Source organism: Cetorhinus maximus, chromosome 12 (genome assembly GCF_964194155.1).
Source record: "Cetorhinus maximus chromosome 12, sCetMax3.hap1.1, whole genome shotgun sequence".
NCBI classification, from domain to species: Eukaryota; Metazoa; Chordata; class Chondrichthyes; order Lamniformes; family Cetorhinidae; genus Cetorhinus; species Cetorhinus maximus.
Genome location: NC_135890.1, coordinates 70,286,705 through 70,305,595, shown reverse-complemented (window position 1 = coordinate 70,305,595; position 18,891 = coordinate 70,286,705). Strand labels below are relative to the sequence as shown.

Sequence of the window (18,891 nt, the reverse complement as noted above, 5' to 3'; positions counted from 1 at the left end):
AGTGTACCTATTGACTGAGGTATTTAGAGGCCTGTGATTATTCCCAGTTTTGATGGTCTGAGGAAACCACTTGCCAATTCCTTGCTCCTACTTAACAATGTTTCTGGGAATTCTGTGGAAGTGAGCACAGATTTCCGATTGTGTCTGCATCACATTCCAGATGTTAGCCCCTCCTTGATTAAAAAAAAATTCACCTGCCTGGGGAGAAAGAAGCAGAATAAAAAAGGGAGAACAGTGAATGAAGTATTATGGCTAAAATGTTCAGAAGCCATGAGAGGGATTTGAAGGCAAGAATCCGAATTTTGAATATTGAGGCGTTGCTTAACTGAGAGCCAGTGTAGTTCAGTGAGTGCAGTGATAATGAATAAATGAAACTTGTTACAATAAAGTCATAGGCAGCTTAGTTTTGGATGACCTCAAGTTTACAGAGAGTAGAACATGGAAGGCTGGCCAGGGGTGTGTTGGAATAGTCAAGTTTTGAGGTAACAAAGACATGGATGAGGGTTCCAGCAGCAGATGAGCTGAGTCAGCTAATGTTATGGAGGTGGAAATGGACAGTCTTAGGTGATGACATGTTCAGAAGTTCATCTTCGGCAAATATGACACTAAGGTTACAAACAGTCTGGTTCAGCCTCAGACAGTTGCTGGGGAGAAGGGTGGATTGTTGGCTAGGAAATGGAGTTGCGGTGTGGGCCGAAAATTTAGTTAGGGAAAGTTTCTACTCATCCAGTCGCTGGATGTCGGACAAACAGCCTGCCAATTTAGGAATGTGGAAAAGGTCAAGAGGTGCCAGTGAGGTAGACCTGGGCATCATCAGAGAACATATGGAAACTGACGCTGTGTTTTCAGGTGAAGTCGCCGAGGAGCAAAATGTAAATAATAAATAAGAGGGGGCCATGGATTGATCCTTCAGGGACAGCAGACGTAATGGTGCGGGAACAGGAAGGGAAACCATTACAAGTGATGCTTTGACTGTAGCTGGTTAGATAAGAATGGAACCAGATGAGAGCATCCACCTAGCTGGAGAGGAGTTGGAGGAGGATGGTATGGTCAACCATGTCAAAGGTTGCAGACTGGTCAGGAAGGATGACGTGGGAGGAAGTTTACCTTTGTCACAGTCACATAAGATGGCTTTTGTGACTTTGAGACTGTGTCAGGGGAGAAACCTGAATAGGGGGATTCATATGTGGAGTTCCAGGACAGATGGACACAGATTTGGGAGGTGATAGCGTGTTTAAGGATTTTAGAGGGGGAAGGGAGGTTGTAGGTGTAATTTCCTAGAAAGAGGGTTGGGGATGAAGGTTTGATTATTTTTGAGGAGGGGTGATGGCAGCAGATTCGAAGGAGAGTGAACCTTTAACAATATTAACGAATATGGGAGCCAGGAAGAAAAGTTGGGTGGTCAGTTTAGTGGGAATAGTATCAAGAGAGCAAGAAGTGAGTCTCTTGGACAACTTGAGCTCAGAGAGGGCATATGGGGAAATAGAAACTAGAGAAAATTGCAGGTTCAGGGCTAGGGCAGCAAGGAACCTTGGAGGAAGTTGGTCCGTGGCTTGGGAAGTTAGGGAAGTGGTGAGGCAGTTGAACAGATGGTAATTTGAATAAGTCACCTTTGAGTCCCAGCCCATCATCTAATTTGATGGTGGTTGTGATTCTGCATGAACAAAAGAACTTGCAAGCATGTAGTGCCTTTCACATTCAATGCATTGCTTTTGAAGTCTAGCCATTGTCATTTGGGTAAGCACAGCAGGCAGTCTCCACATGGCAAGGTCTCACAAACAGTAATGCGATAGATAACCAGATGATCTGAAAGCAAAGTACTGTGGATAATGGAAATCTGAAATAAAAACAATGCTGGAAAGACTCAGGTCTGGCAGCATCTGTGAAGAGAGAAGCAGAGTTGATATTTCAGATTCTGATGACAGGTCACAACTTGAAACAGTTGCTGCTGGATGACCGGAGTATTTCTAGCATTTTCTGTTTTTAATCAGAGGTTTGAGGGAGGAATGTTGACCAAGACACTAGGAGAACTGCTGGCTCTTTTACAGATATTGTCATTTGGCGTTTGGTAGTACAGAACTTGAGTATTGGTGGAAAAAGAGAGACTTTTTGTCAAAGCTTTTCGTCTTACACTCATCAGGAGAATTCGCAAGAATACCAAATGTAAGGGGAACAACAATTTATACTATATGAGAAGAGACTATCAATCACCACTGATCATTTAGATCAGAAAGAGCAAGGGTCATAACACCGAACCTTGGGGAACTCCACTACAAACCTTCCTCCAGTCCCAAATACATCCATTAACCACTACTCTCGTCTTGTCACTCATTCAATTTCGTATCCATGTTGTTACTGTCCCTTTTATTCCATGAGCTATAACTGCTTATAAGTCTGTTGGTGTGGCACTGTATCAAATGCCTTTTGGAAATCCATGTACAGCACATCAACAGCATTACCCTCATCAACCCTCTCCATACCTCATCCAAAAAACTCCAGCAAGTTAGTCAAATATGATTTGCCCTTAACAAATCCATGCTGACTTTCCTCAATTAACCTGAATTTGCCAAAGTGACTATTAATTTTGTCCCAAATTATAGTCTCCAGAAGCTTCCCCATCACTGAAGTTAAACTGACTGGCCTGTTGTTGCTGGGCTTAGCTTCACACCCTTTTTTGAACAGGCGTGTAACACTTGCGATTTTTTCCACTCCTTTGGCACCGCTCCCGAGTCTAAAGGAGACTGTAGAATTATGGGCAATGCTTCCGCAATTTCCATTCTGACTTCCCTCAGTATCCTTGAATGCATCTCATCTGGTCCTGGTGCCTTATTAACTTTAAATACAGACAACTTATTCAATATCTCCTGCTTATCAATTTCAAACCTTTCAAGTACCTGAATTACCTCCTCTTTCACCACTACCTGCACATATTGTGACTTTCTATCACCAAAGTGGTTCATTGCTGATTTTGGGAATCAAGTGGAGATCGTACAACCTGCACTCAGTTTGACTTCCTTAGTGTCCATTGTTTTTTTTAAAATCTCTACTTCTTTCAGAAAACTTAACCCTCAAAGGATCATTATTTAAAAAGAGTGCACATTTTCAGGTGAAGGCCTATTATTAAAAAAAGCCTCCTACTATCTGACGGATTATGATTTCAAAATGTGATCTTACAAAATTTATAGTATTTTTCTAATATCCCCTTTCTTCCCCATCCCTCCCTGGCCTTCCCAACCAAACTTAGCTACTAAGCAGCCTGCTCACATAATAGGCTAAAATAAAAGCAAAGATCTGCAATTGTTAGAAATCGAAACGAAAAGCAGAAAATGCTGGGAACATGGAGGTCAGATAACGTCTGCAGAGGATAAATTTATACTGAAAAAGCCAGTACAATTATGACGGTACAGGCTATAAGTATAGGGCTTTCTTATTGGCTGCAACATGGTCAATCAGTTTGAAACTCAAACTTCATGTGGTTTGTTCTAAAATCTTATATCCTTAAACCGTGTGGTTTGTACATTAACGCACTGTGCTCACAGCTCTTTGCAACGATTCCCTTGGGATAAGACTTGGTAAATGAAACCTACACCATTGTGGTGTGGTATGGAACCATCCAGTAGTATCTCCATACCCCTTCCTCTGCTCTTGTGCTTTCAGGAAGCAATGTTGAATATAAAGGAGTTGCACTGTGCCCAGTTGAGCTGTGGAAAAAGTACCCAACATTGCAGTCATGGTCTGCGTGTAGAAAGAGTTCTTTGAGCTGTGTGACATAAGGGTAAAGTACTGGTCAGTCATTGCTAGTAGAGAAAGAGAAAAAAGAAAAACTTGCATTTATATAGCGCTATTGGTGACTACCAAGCGTCTCAAAGTGCTTTGCAGTCAATTAAGTGTAGTCCCATTGTAACGTAGAAAATGTGGTAACCAATTTGCACACCACAAGCTCCTACAAACAGCAATATGATAATGTTGATTGAGCGATAAATATTGGCCAGGACCCCAGCAATAACTCCCTTGATCGTGTTTGAAATCGTGTCTTGGAATCTTTTACATCCACCCAAGCAGGCTATGGTTTAATGTCCCATCCAAAAAACAGCACCTGGGACAGTGCAACACTTCCTCAGTACCACACTGTGTGTGTCAGCCTTGGTTTTTGTGGTCAGGCCCTGGCATGGGACTTGAACCCGGAACCTTGTGACCCAGAGGTGGAAACAATGAGGTGACAAGTAACATACAAGAAAAGTGTTGGTTTAGCTCAAATTTTATTTCCCACTGAGCCAAGTAAATCTGGTGTGAGCACCTGCCGATAGCTGTAATTTAGTTTGTTCTACCCCATTGAAGAATTTTTCACTTTCTGATTTTTGTTGTTAAATCCGTATCCTAGTGTAGTTGAATGTGGTGGAACTTTCCTTTTTGTAGTAGTTTTTTTTCCTTGTCAAAATTGGCATTGTGACAGCTCTCTGTCCTCCCAATTTAGCTCAGATTGTGACAAGGCTGCATTTGTATTGAGGCTATCCCAAATTCTCCCGCTACAAACAACATACACACAACACATTTGCAATATCATCAACTCTGAGCTTTAATTGACCTAAACAGAAGAGCAGCCTTGTTTCTATTTTGCTCATTCGCTTAGGAGTATGGATACAGTACTTTGCTCATTTGTGAACCTGGGACTAGGAGTCAGCAATTCAGACCCTCGAGCCTGCTCTGCCATTCACCTAGATCATGACTGATCTGTAACTCGTCTCCATCTATCCGCCTTGGTTCCGTAACCCTTGAATGCCTTTTATAAACAAAATTCTGTCAACCTCAGTTTTGACATTTTCAATTGTTCCAGCCTCAGCAACTTTTTTGGTGGGGAGAGAATTCTAGTTTTCCACTACCTTTTTTTTGGGAGGTGCTTCCTGACATCATGCTTGAATAGGCTAGCTGTGATTTTAAGGTTATGCCCCCTAGTTCTGGACTCCCCCCCACCCCCAACCAGAGAAAATAGCTTTGAGTCTGTGGTTTCACCCTTTGTTCCTAGGCAGAGAATGTTGTTATTCAAAGGAACCTGAAAGAAGTGGATAGCTGCTTTTCCTTTGTGACTCTGTTAGGGTCCAATATGGACAATCTTCAAGTCCTGCTGGTGTTGGCTTGGATGGTTTTAGCTCATTGTCCTCATCTGATAGTTGTTGAGTTGTGTGGCGAAGCAATCTCCCAAAAACATTTCACCTTCATTATTGATGATCTTAGGCATGAAGTCGCACAGGGAACCCTACATCAAATGTGCAGGATAGCTGAGTCCAATATGCAGAGGAGGCATGAGATAGATCACTCTGATTCATGTAGCAACCTCACCATTGCCCTGACACTGAAATCAGTTGGCTCAGCACAAACATCAGTTGGCATCAGCTTTGAGTTGAGTTGCTGACAATTCAAGCTTAATTGCTCAAATACCAAGGGATTTTACTGCAATGACAGTTTTGTGATATGTGTATTTCAGCAGTTTTCCGCAACCTAGATAGCTCCACCTTCTCCAAAGTGGTACCTTGTGTACAAAATGGAACTAGCTCTATTTAAAAAAAAATATTATTATTATTTTAGCTTGCTAGCTCTTAGAATTGAGGATCCCTTTGTGGGCCAGATTTATATAGAGAAGGCTCATGGTTTGTATCTTAAGATAAATCTTGCTGAACTTAACAGATTAGCATCCTCTTTTCCTGAGCATGTTGGTGCTCGCTGGGTGTGGTTCTGTGGGTGCCGGTGTCTGGTGCTCGCTGGCTGTGGTTCTATGGGTGCCAGTGGCTGGTGCTCGCTGGGTGTGGTTCTATGGATGCCAGTGGCTGGTGCTCGCTGGGTGTGGTTCCATGGGTGCCAGTGGCTGGTGCTCGCTGGGTGTGGTTCCATGGGTGCCAGTGGCTGGTGCTCGCTGGGTGTGGTTCTATGGGTGCCAGTGGCTGGTGCTCACTGGGTGTGGTTCTATGGGTGCCAGTGGCTGGTGCTCGCTGGATGTGGTTCTATGGATGCCAGTGGCTGGTGCCTGCTGGGTGTGGTTTTATGGGCACCATTAGCTCTAAGTGGCTATTCTCCTTGTGTTCGCCTAAATGGTGAATGCTGAAAGTTGTTTCGACCACAAGATACATCATATCTGAACCGACTTCAGCCCACAAATAAGAACCCAGCTGATGTTTCCCAATCTCTCCACCCCCATCTCCGCCAATGTCTAGCCCAGTGACATTGATACCAATTGCTGTATCCTTGTCAGTGCCCAGTTGAAATTAGCTAAATCGGCACAGAATGCCCATCTAGTCCCTGAGCTACTGCACATCACTTCCCAGCAAGACTGTCATGAACTGAGTTTTTAAATTTTAATATTTGCATGTGGCAGGTGCTCTAACCCCTAACCCCCCATTAGATTCTGGAGCGTTCCACAGGTGCTGACCATTTACTGTGACTTTGCCCAAGTCACCTTTCCTCATCCAAGAGGGAGGTGTCAGCTGTGGCTCAGTTCATAGCACCCTCGCCTTTGAATCAGAGGGTTGTGGGTTCATGTCCCACTCCCGGAAACCAAGAACTGTGATTGTACTCGAAAGAGTTGCAATCTGTGACTGTTGATAACTCGAAAGAGTTTCCTCATCCAAGAGTCTACAGTGTTAAAGGCTACTAGATTCTGAAGGACTTCATGCCAGAGCCTGATCTCGCCTCGCCACATAATCACACTTCCTTAAGGAAACTTTGGCCTATCAATGGGAAAATCAGTCTGAGATGCTGAGACAAACTACAACCCTAATCCTTCCCAAGATCAGCTAATTCTGAAAATCAAACTCAGAGCAGTTTCATAACAGGTAGGGAGTTTTCCAACTGATGCTGACTTTCTATTTAAACAGAAGAGACCTCCTGTGGGTACTGTTCTCAGGATGGGTCCCTGAAACTTGAATGAGCTGGAATTATATTTGTTCAGATAAAACATTTGGAGCACACTGAAAATTTGTTCCAAATGTGTCAAGTCAGAAGGTGGGAGATAATTTCAGGAATGCATAAACTGCAACTTTTGTCACAATATTGGGAGGAAATACCAATCCACTTCCTCCAGACAACATAGAACGAATTCAGGTCTGGTAGTGTCACACTCTCGTAATGATGTCTGGACATCAGGTATTTTGGGCAGTGCCCTATTCTATATGCATATACATGCTCTGGACTCCAGCCAGGAATAACGTTTACTGTTCCCATCATCACCCAACTCAATAGAACATGCATAGTGCTGCTACAGGAATGCGGGTTACAAAAAGAGGGCCAAGTTAGGTCAGCTCCTCACTTGTGTCTCAGTTGTTTGCTTCTCTGCGCTGTGCCCAGCGGGACCCTCCATACCAGCTCCAAAAACTGAATTGTCAGTGTTCAGGAATCTGATATGGTTCAGATCTGCTGCCTACCATGAGACAGAGGCAGTGCTACCACTGGTTATGTTGGGATCCAATATGCTAAGAGATAAAATGGGCGATGCTTTGAATTCAGGCTTCAGATTGCACCCACCGCCGGTGACAGACATGAAACTGCTTGTACTTTCACCATGATCCTCCTGTGTATGACTCATCACTGCTCTATAGTCCTCACTTGGCATCACGTTTTATGACAGGCAAAAATAAATAATTTACATTTATAATGGTATCTTTCACTGTACGGACATTCTTGTGACAACACTGCAATGTCTTTGGAATATTTTAAACTGCTCCAGATCTCACTTATTTTAGATCCTCAGTTTCATTTTTTTTAACTTAACTTTGCATTGAAACAATTTTTTTTAAAAAAAACCTTAAAGTCAGTGAAAAAAACTAAATGATTAAAGGTGGAAAATGTTTTTGTAATATGGGATGTTTTGCCTTGAAAAATAAAAGCCTTTGATTTGAAACCAAGAACCCGAGAAACCTGCAGCAAAAACAGAATCTGGGCTGTTTCTTTTTACCAAGACTGGGATAGAGGCTGCGTTTGTGTAACGCTCCTAGTGCCAGGGACACAGCAGAGCCCCTTCCAGATTGGGCGAATACAAAGAACAAAGAAAAGTACAGCACAGGAACAGGCCCTTCGGCCCTCCAAGCCTGCGCCGATCATATTGCCTGTCAAACTAAAACATTTTGCACTTCCGGGGTCCGTATCCCTCTATTCCCATCCTATTCATGTATTTGTCAAGCTGCCTCTTAAACACCACTATCGTTCCTGCTTCCACCACCTCCTCTGGCAGCGAATTCCAGACACTCACTACCCTCTGCGTAAAAACTTGCCCCACACATCTCCTCTAAAGTTTTCTCCTCTCACCTTAAATCTATGTCCCCTAGTAATTGACTCTTCCACCCTGGGAAAAAGCTTCTGACTATCTACTCTGTCCATGCCACTCATAATTTTGTAAACTTCTATCAAGTCGCCCCTCAATCTCCGTCGCTCTAGTGAGAACAATCCGAGTTTCTCCAATCTCTCCTCATAGCTAATAACCTCCAGACCAGGCAGCATCCTGGTAAACCTCCTCTGCACCCTGTCCAACGCCTCCATATCCTTCTGGTAATGTGGCGACCAGAATTGCACGCAATATTCCAAGTGTGGCCTAACCAAAGTTCTATACAGGTGCAGCATGACTTCCCAGCTTTTATACTCAATACCCTGGCGATGAAGGCAATCATGCCATATGCCTTCCTGACTACCTTATCCACCTGCGTTGCCACTTTCAGTGACCTGTGGACCTGTACATCCAGATCCCTCTGCCCGTCGATGCACTTAAGGGTTCTGCCATTTACTTAATAATTCCTACCTGTATTAGACCTTCCAAAATGCATTACCTCGCATTTGTCCGGATTCAACTCCATCTGCCATTTCTCTGCCCAAGTCTCCAACCGATCTATATCCCGTTGTATCCTTTGACAATCCTCTTCACTATCTGCAACTCCTCCAACCTTAGTGTCATCTGCAAACTTACTAATTAGCCCAGTTACATTTTCCTTCAAATATTTACGTATACTACAAACAGCAAAGGTCCCAGCACTGATCCCTGCGGAACACCACTAGTCACAGCTCTCCATTCAGAAAAGCACCCTTCCATTGCTACCCTCTGTCTTCTATGACCAAGCCAATTCTGTATCCATCTTCAGCTCACCTCTGATCCCGTGCAACTTTACCTTCTGTACCAGTCTGCCACGAGGGACCTTGTCAAAGCCCTTACTGAAATCCATGTAGATAACATCCACTGCCCTTCCATCGTCGATCATCTTTGTCACTTCCTTGAAAAACTCGATCAAGTTAGTGAGACACGACTTCCCCTTCACAAAACCATGCTGCCTCTCACTAATATGCCCATTTGCTTCCAAATGGTAGTAAATCCTGTCACAAAGAATCTTCTCCAATAATTTCCCTACCACTGACGTAAGGCTCACCAGCCTGTAATTTCCTGGATTATCCCTGCTACCTTTCTTAAACAGTGGAATGGGCGGGAGTGATGTAGAATAGATTAATGGGGTGAGCTGAGAAAGCAGTTGAAAAGGCAAACCTTAATTAGATTTCTGAAAGGGAAGGGAGGAGTCAAAGCGAAGATTTCTGAGGATGTTTGAAGGCACGCAAAATGGCTAAAACGGAAGGTTGAGGTAATGAGAGCGAGGAGATTGTTGAGATAGGATTGTCCATCCCCCCTGAAGGGGCTGACTCTCTCCATCTGCCCATCCCCCCTGAAAGGGCTGACTCTCCCCATCTCCCCATCCCTCCTAAAGAGGCTGACTCTCTCCATCTCCCCATCCCCCCCCCGAAGGGGCTGACTCTCTCCATCTCCCCATCCCTCCTAAAGGGACTGACTCTCTATCTCTCCTAAAGGGGCTGACTCTCTCCATCTCCCCATCCCTCCTAAAGATGCTGACTCTCCCCATCCCTCCTGAAGGGGCTGACTCTCTCCATCTCTCCATCCCTCCTGAAGGGGCTGACTCTCTCCATCTCCCCATCCCCCCACTGAAGGGCTGACTCTCCCCTCCCCATCCCCCCTCGAAGGGGCTGACTCTCCTCTCCCCGTCTCTCCTGAAGTAGCCAACTTTGTCAGTATCCACAGTGTCTGCTTTGGCTCAGTTAGTAGTACTCTCATCTTTTAAGTCAAAACATTTTGGGTTCAAATGTCACTCCAGGATTTTGAAGACAAAGTAAAAGTGATGAACTCCAGTACAGTTCTGATAGAGTTTTGCACTCTGAAGTGCCATCTTTTGGATGAGACATTAATACCTCTGAAGTAGATATATCAAATTCCACGGCACTATTTTGAAGTAAAGATGTAGAGTTCTCTTTGGTGTTGTGGCCAATATTTACCCCTCAATCATTATCACTGAAGACAGATTATGTGGCTATTGTTTCATTGCTGTTTGTGGGAGCTTGCAGTGCGCAAATTGGCTGCCATGTTTCCCACATTCCAAAAGTAGTCATTGGCTATAAAGCATTTTGGATTGACCTGAGGTTGTGAAAGGCACAATATAAATGTGAGCCTACGTGTGCCTCTTCCGATACTCTTTTCTCATAGTAACAAGGAACAGGTTTTTTAAAATTAAGTTGGGGGTACTGAGGCCAATTGTAGAACCACTACCGTCCCTCTAGCTGAGACACAAAGTGAGAATTAAAGCCGGGGTTGTACTAGTCTGTGCAGCCCGGATACGTTCTTCCTGCAGCAGTTGAACCATGGAGGAAATCATCCTGTAAATGGTCACATCATTCCGGAATTTCAGACAGCTCAGTTTCAGGTAATAGATATTTCCATTTGGATGTTTTCGTCTGTGATAGACTTCAACCACAAGAACATATATTGAATGATTGCAGCCACTTCTTGGAAGGTGCCAAGTGCGGCCTTAGTACAGGATTAACTCATTACCATCTCCTGTCATTTAAAAAAAATGTACTGAGCTGACTGAGCAGCAGCTTTCATTTCTCGCAAGGATTTCCCAACTGTAAATAAACTTTTGAAAACTGAGTGTTATTAGGCAGCCTCTACTTGTGATTATTTACTGAACATCCCTCTTTTTTTCTCTGCTCTAAGTTTCCTTGTGCATTAAAACTGACTCCTCACAGCCCCTCTGCACTGTCACGTCAAACACTCAAAGGGCAGGTGCAGCATGGGTTAGACACAGAGAAACGTTTTCTCCACATTGAACCATCAAACACTCCCAGGGCATGTACAGCAAAATTGTACAGAAGCAAAATACTGCAGATACTGGAAGTCAGAAATAAAAACAAGAAATGCTGGAAATACTCAGCAGTTGAGGCAGCATCTGCAGACTGAGATAGAGTTAACGTTTCGGGTCGAGGTGACCTTTCATCAGAACTGGTTCACCAGTCATCTCGACCTGAAATGTTAACTCTTTCCCTACACAGATGCTGCCTGGCATGCTGAGTATCTCCAGCACTTTTTTTGTTTCCATTTCATGTACAGCACAGGTTAGGTACAGGGTAAAACCCTGTCTACAATGCTGCATCATTCACAGAGTCATAAAATAGATCAGATACAAGAGTGAAACTTCGTCTTTGTTGACGGCAAAATACACCCAGGGTAAGTGCAGCATGCATTAGATACAGAGTAAAGCACATGAGCTTTGGGGATTCTTTAAATTGCAGTCTGTGTTCAGCGGTAAGATGTTCCAAAAGACATTTAATTTGGGTATCTGCCTCCAGAAGTTAGCGTTCTCTGCAATAATGTGAAATTAACTGGTGGATGAGTCAGATGTGAACACTGGTCTGCTGCTGCTAAAACCCATAATGAAAATTTCCTTTCTGCCGTGGCTGTTCAGAGATAAAAGTGAACTTGAGTCTATAGTAAATTGTGCTTCAAGAGAGCAGATTATTTGTTTAAAAGTTAACTTTCTGTATTAATGATTGACCACTGAAATTTCATTGATTACTTAAGTAAAAAAATTACAATGTTACAATTACAAAATTACAATTTAAAAACAGCCGCAAGCATAACAGGTCCAGTGTGAGGGGAGATTGACTGTCCTTGACATCGAGGCAGCGTTTGACAGTGTGGCATCAAGGAGCCCTAGAAAAACCGGAGCCAATGTAAATCAGGGAAAACTCTCCACTGGTTGGAGTCATACCTAGCACAAAGGAAGATGGTTGTGGTTGTTGGAGGTCAATCAGCTCAATCATGGGACAGCACTCTAGGAATTCCTCAGGGTAGTGTCCTAGGCCCAGCCATCTTCAGCTGCTTCATCAATGACCTTCCTTCCATCATAAGGTCAGAAGTGGGGATGTTTGCTGATGATTGCACAATGTTCAGCACTATTCGCGATGACTCAGATACTGTAGCAGTCCATATCCATATGCAGCAAGACCTGGACAACTTTCAGGTTTGGGCTGATAAGTGGCAACTAACATTCCTACCACACAAGTGCCAGGCAAAGACCATCTCCAGCAGAGGGCATTTAAGAGTCAACCACATTCAATGGCATTACTATTGCTGAAACCCCGACTATCAACGTCCTGGGGGGTTACCATTGACCAGAAACTTAACTGGGCCAGCCATATAAATACTGTGGCTATAAGAGCAGGTCAGAGGCTAGGAATTCTACAGCAAGTAACTCACCTCCTGACTCCCCAAAGCCTGTCCACCATCTACAAGGTACGAGTCAGGAGTGATGAAATACTCTCCACTTGCCTGGTTGAGTGCAGCTCCAACAACACTCTAGAAGCTCGACACCATCCAGGACAAAACGGCCTGCTTCATTGGCACCCCATCCACCACCTTAAAGACTGACTACCTCCACCATTGATGCATAGTGGCAGCAGTGTGTACCATCTACAAGACGCACTGCAGCAACTCACCAAGGCTCCTGCGACAGCACCTTCCAAATCTGTGACCTCTACCAGCTAGAAGGACAAGGGCAGCAGATGCATGGGAACACCATCACCTGCAAGTTCCCCTCCAAGTCACACACCATCCTGACTTCTTGGAACTGTTTCGCCATTCTTTCATTGTTGCTGGGTCAAAATCTTGGAACTCCCTTCCTAACAACACTCTGGGTGTACCTACACCACATGGACTGCTGCAGTTCAAGAAGGTGGCACACCACCACCTTCTCAAGGACAAGTGGGATGGGCAATAAATGCTGGCCTAGCCAGTGATGCCTGCATCCTGTGAAAGAATTTTTTTAAATGAATTCTTGTGTTTTAATAGATGCTAGTATAGAATGATGACCAAGTGGGTGGAGAAGATGGACAGTAGAGATTAGTGTTAGGGATACATGTCAGGATGTGGGGGATGCTGAGTACAGTCAAAGGTTTATACAGTTTAAAAATTAACTTGTGGATGGTGCCAGATTGGAGAGGCTGCAATTAATATAGAGAGAGTACGACAAAATAAAAGAAGACATTAATAAACTTGCAGAATGGCCCTATTATTGGTAGATGAACTTCTCTATAAGATAGTACATTTTAATGGGAAGAGTATAGAGGCCATATAGTCTTTGGAAAATAAATGTTTAAATAGGGTAGGAGAACAGAAGGATGTGGGGATACCAATACTCGGGTCACTAAAGTAGATACTGAGCTTAATAAGGCCGTAAAAAAGCATTATGGTTAATTTTGGAGGAATAATATTGAAAAACATATTATGTCAAACTTCTATAGAACCTTGGTTAGACTACACTTGGGGTCCTGTGAACAGTTCTAGTCTTCATATTATAAAAGGGGACATGGAGGCACTGGAGAAGGTGCAAAAAAAGATTTACTAGAATGCTACCAGAACTGAGAGGTTAGACCTATCGGAAAAGACTGAACAGGCTGGGGCTCTTTTTCTCCAGAAGAGAGGAAACTGAGGGGTGACCTGATAGATGTCTTTAAGATTATGAAGGAGTTTGATAGTGGAGAGGTGGAGAAGATGTTTCCACTTGTGATCGAGACCAGAATTAGAGTTTATAAATATAAGGTAGACACCAATAAATACAATAGGGAATTCTGAAGAAATTTCTTTATCCATAGAGTGGTTAGAATTTGGAACTCAAGACCACAGGGAATAGTTGAGGTAAATGCTATAAGATGCATCCAAGGGAGAGCTGGATAGGCACAGAATGGAGAAAGGAATAGCAGGATGTGCAGACATGAGGTAAGATGGGAGGAGGTTCATGTGGAGCAAAATCACAAGCATGGCCTGTTTCTCTCCTGTAAATACTTTGTAATACGTAGTAAAAATAACAAGCCGTAGCAGGAATATGAATTACATTACAGCTGAGAGGAATTTCCTTTCACTACAATAATTACTCAGATTTGTAGAAAAAGTTCAAATTTTGCTGACATTAAATTTTTATCTTTCTAGACATATGAGTCCCCTCTGTCTTGCCATTTCTTGCCCTCGCCCTCCCTACCTCATAATTTTGTTTAAAAGCGCTCGTGTGAAGCACCTTGGGATGTTTTATTACATTAAAGGCACTATATAAATGCAAGTCCCCAACCCAGGGAGGTAGGTCAACTATTCATACTACAATGCAGATGAGCAAACTTGGGAGAATATGGAACTTGAATGTGGGATCCTCCTGGTCTGTACTATATGAGAAGTGTAGGATTCTCCTGCTGTGCACCAGGAGAACGTGGGATCCTCCTGATCTGTACTAAGTGAGTGCGGGGTCCTCCAGCTGCTCTGCACTGTTGGCAGAGTGCGGGGTCCTCCAGCTGCTCTGCACTGTTGGCAGAGTGCGGGGTCCTCCAGCTGCTCTGCACTGTTGGCAGAGTGCGGGGTCCTCCAGCTGCTCTGCACTGTTGGCAGAGTGCGGGGTCCTCCAGCTGCTCTGCACTGTTGGCAGAGTGCGGGGTCCTCCAGCTGCTCTGCACTGTTGGCAGAGTGCGGGGTCCTCCAGCTGCTCTGCACTGTTGGCAGAGTGCGGGGTCCTCCAGCTGCTCTGCACTGTTGGCAGAGTGCGGGGTCCTCCAGCTGCTCTGCACTGTTGGCAGAGTGCGGGGTCCTCCAGCTGCTCTGCACTGTTGGCAGAGTGCGGGGTCCTCCAGCTGCTCTGCACTGTTGGCAGAGTGCGGGGTCCTCCAGCTGCTCTGCACTGTTGGCAGAGTGCGGGGTCCTCCAGCTGCTCTGCACTGTTGGCAGAGTGCGGGGTCCTCCAGCTGCTCTGCACTGTTGGCAGAGTGCGGGGTCCTCCAGCTGCTCTGCACTGTTGGCAGAGTGCGGGGTCCTCCAGCTGCTCTGTACTATTCCAGCCTTGGCATGCAAATTCTCTACGTACTGCACATTTTCATCTTTCAGAAGTTTGAAAAGCGTTTTTTCTAAAGTCTAGACCAAACTGCCTTTACACATCATGCAGCGATGTGTGTAGTTTGAGATTAATAACCGCAGGGGGCACCATCCAGTGTGAGTGACATTGAGTGGCCGGATAGCCATGGTAGCAGAAATGTCTCCACACATCAGGCTGAAACAGAATGTGATCTTGGTGGGGAGGCGGTTACTGCTAACCAAATAACTGTAAAGACCGACAGGAAAGAAGGCAGTAGGGATACTTAATGCTCCCACCTGCTGCACGCAAGCGGAGACATACTTCTGAAGGCATTCTCACTCCTATGAACTGAAACCACTCCCAAGAAATCCCCTGCCACCCCCCCCACCCCACCCCAATTTTAAGCTTCAAAACATCATCTAGGTCCACAAAAGAAAAAAGTCAATTTCTTATGGTAAGCATGTTCTGTATTTACACCGTAACAGAAATAAGGTGCTAGTAAGTTTTAAAAATAGTTCATGGAAATAAAATTTGGTTTGATTATAGGACACAACCAAATGTGATGACAGGCAGTCAGCAATCTTTCGACCTCAGGACCAATGGGGTTTGCTGTCTGCCATCTGGAAACCCACAGTCTAAAGTTGTGATTGGTCAGGACAAGGTTATTACTTTTATAAAAGCAAAATACTGCAGATGCTTATTACTTTTATGTTGCTCAGAATCTACTGAAATAATCTGGAGGCCATTCTTGGGATCTATATAAAGGAGAATGAATTACTCAGTGCATATTAAACCACTTCATGAAACAAAGCCTTGGATTTGACTCCAGGAGAAAAACACCCAGGGCTTTGGAATTTGTGCTGACTGCTGGTCTGTTTAACCCTTGAGGCTAAGCTTCTAGAGCGTAATCTTATATAAACTAGAATGTATTTGCTTCTGTTGCCACAGTGACTATATTTTGTGAGCTATTTAACAATTCCAGATTTCATCCCTAGGCTACGCTGATTTAGCTATTAATCTGCTGTGTGCAAATGGCTACCACATTTGCCTACATAACACACTTGTATAATTCCTATAGTATCTTTCAGAACGTTAGAATTTCCCAAAGCACTTTACAGCCAATTAAGTACGTTTTCTAAATAAAGTTTAGTCAATGTTTGGTATAGAAAATATTAATTCTAATTAATTATAAGTAATTAATTGATATGGCTTGAAGATGTATAAGTTTGTATCTAAGTGGAGATTCATTCATATTTCTTTCTTGGTCACCATCTTTTTTGCTGAATTGTATATCTAGGTCTTGGACGAGAAATGATTAGGGCCTGGCTGTGATGCCTTCACAGCAGAATAACCTGTTGATGTTCACACATGAAGATTGGGCAAGATACCAGGATGCAACAGGCGACTGTGGCACTCTACCTCAGCCAGTGCCTCAATAAGAGGATCTGAGTTTAGCCCCGTCCTGGGCAATACATAACTCAGCGGCAAAGTTGATGTGATACAGAACCATCAGGAAGGTTCAACCCTTAGCGTGTGCTGAGTTTGTCAGTCATTCCTGGCTGAGCGGCAGTGGGATCATTGCAGTTAGCCCTGGTTGCCCTGAGCCTTGAAGAGGAGAGAAGCTGCTTTGTGCTCCGCTGCTGATCACAGTACAGCAGGCCCAATTGACAGTGTGTGAGGACATCTGGTGAAACCCAGGCCAGGATTTTCCCCTGGGCCTCAGGACCCCAACATATAGACCAAATGGACTTCCTGAGTTCTGATGAAGAGTCATACGGACTCGAAACGTCAACTGTGTTCCTCTCTGCGGATGCTGTCAGACCTGCTGAGTTTTTCCAGCTATTTTTATTTTTGTTCCTGAGTCCACACTTGCTGGGAGCCAGGTCAGAGGAGCTATTTAACAGAAGGCGGCCTCTTAATTGGCTGCTCCTCCATGCTTGCTGTCCTGTTAAGGACAGCGGCCAGGATTCCAATGATGCTGGCCCAATCACAGGGGTGGCACCTTTGGAAAATGGGCAGCATTGCTGAGAGAGGTGCAGCTCAAAATGGAAGCATCCTTGGGGTTAAAATAAATCTTATAGAGGGGGAAATTGTAGCAGAATGGAGTGAAAAGCTCTCTTGGAAAATGATTGGGGCCTGCAAGATGGGTCTTTCTGCAGCCCAGTCAGTGGGGCTCAAGAGCTTCCAGTTCCAATGACCCCTATCCCATCCAACAACAGGGAGGCCATTTCCATTGAGTTAGTAACTCTTTCGAGTTATCAACAGATCACATGTAACTCTTTCAAGTACATTCACAGTTCTTGGTTTCCGGGAGTGGGACATGAACCCACAACCTTCTGATTCAAAGGCGAGGGTGCTATGAACTAGTCTCCCCATGCTCTGCTGCCAACAAAATGACAATGAGCCAGAAAAATCACCTCAAATTGGGGCCTTAATTATTTAAATTGCCATTCAGTGGGCAGCCAATCCACATCCAATCACCCACCCTGACAAACTTCCCTGGCAGCAGGAATGTGTCAGGGAGCCATCCTGATTTCCATCCACTATTTTCCAGACCCCCTCCCGCCCTGCCTTCCAAGCCCACCACCCCTGGGTTCAGGAAAATTCAGCTCCAGGACTCTGATTAGCACAGATGTCTTAACTTGAGGTATAGAGTTCATGCAAACATCAGTGAGTGTGCCGCCTAGCCTGTGCCTCAGGAGGAGGTGGAGTATCAATCAGTTAGCCTTTTGTCATATTCCTTGTACTGTAAAGTTTGGATGTGTATCACAATGCTTGTCTATTTGCCCATCTTCCCTCAGGTTGTTGTTTCTTATCTGGGTGAAAGAATCCTGTGGTTGCGCTGGGTTGTGATCATTTTGTTTTCTTGCCTGTAATTTGGGGGAGTCAAAAGTCAACGTTAATTCATATAAAATTCAGCAATAAGCAGTAGATAGCCTAGGAGTTAAAGAGATGCAGTACTCTCCTATTGTTGGAGGTACATTAGATGTAGAAGCACTGGAGAAAGTGCAAAAATGATTTACATGGACACCAGAACGAAGGCTGTAACAATCAGGAAAGTCGAACATGCTGGGTGGTTTTCTCCGGGAAAGCTGAGGGGTGACATGATTTGAGCTCTTTAAAATTATGGAGGGATCAGATGGGGGTAGAAGTAGAGAAAATGTTTTCGCTTGTGGAGTGGGCATAAATATAATACATCCAACAAGGAATTCACGAGAAACTTCATTCCCTAGAGTAGAGTTGTGTCCCATTTTGGTCACCATAGTAGAGAGTCCTTGAAAGGCTATGGAGGAGATTTATCAAAATGGTTCCCGGTTCTCCAGAGTGAAGGAGATTGAAAGGTTTGACAGAGGTATTCAGAGTTATGACAAGTTTAGAAAAGACAGAGAAAGAAAAGCTGTTCCCATTAGCTGATTGTATAAGGACTGGGAGGTGAGGGGTGGCTGTTGGTGGGGACACGGATTCAAGGTTTTGGGCAAGAGATGCAGGCGGAGATGTGACGAAGTATTTTATGCAGCGAGTGTTAGTTAATGACCTGGAACTCGCTGCCTATGAGGGTGGTGGAAATAGATTATTTCAAAGGAAAGTTGGATAGGCTCTTGAGGGCAATAAACTCACAGGGCTATGGGGATACTGAGTGGGTGAATGGGGCTGACTGGATTGCTGTACAGAGAGACAGCACGGACTGGAT

At 44.3% G+C, this 18,891-nt stretch overlaps 1 protein-coding gene across 2 annotated transcripts in view; it reads left to right on the top strand.

The window, feature by feature from the left end:
• pisd (phosphatidylserine decarboxylase) overlaps positions 1 to 18,891 on the top strand; it is a 108,685-nt gene that overhangs the window by 66,568 nt on the left and 23,226 nt on the right. The gene's annotated exons all lie outside the window — the stretch shown is intronic.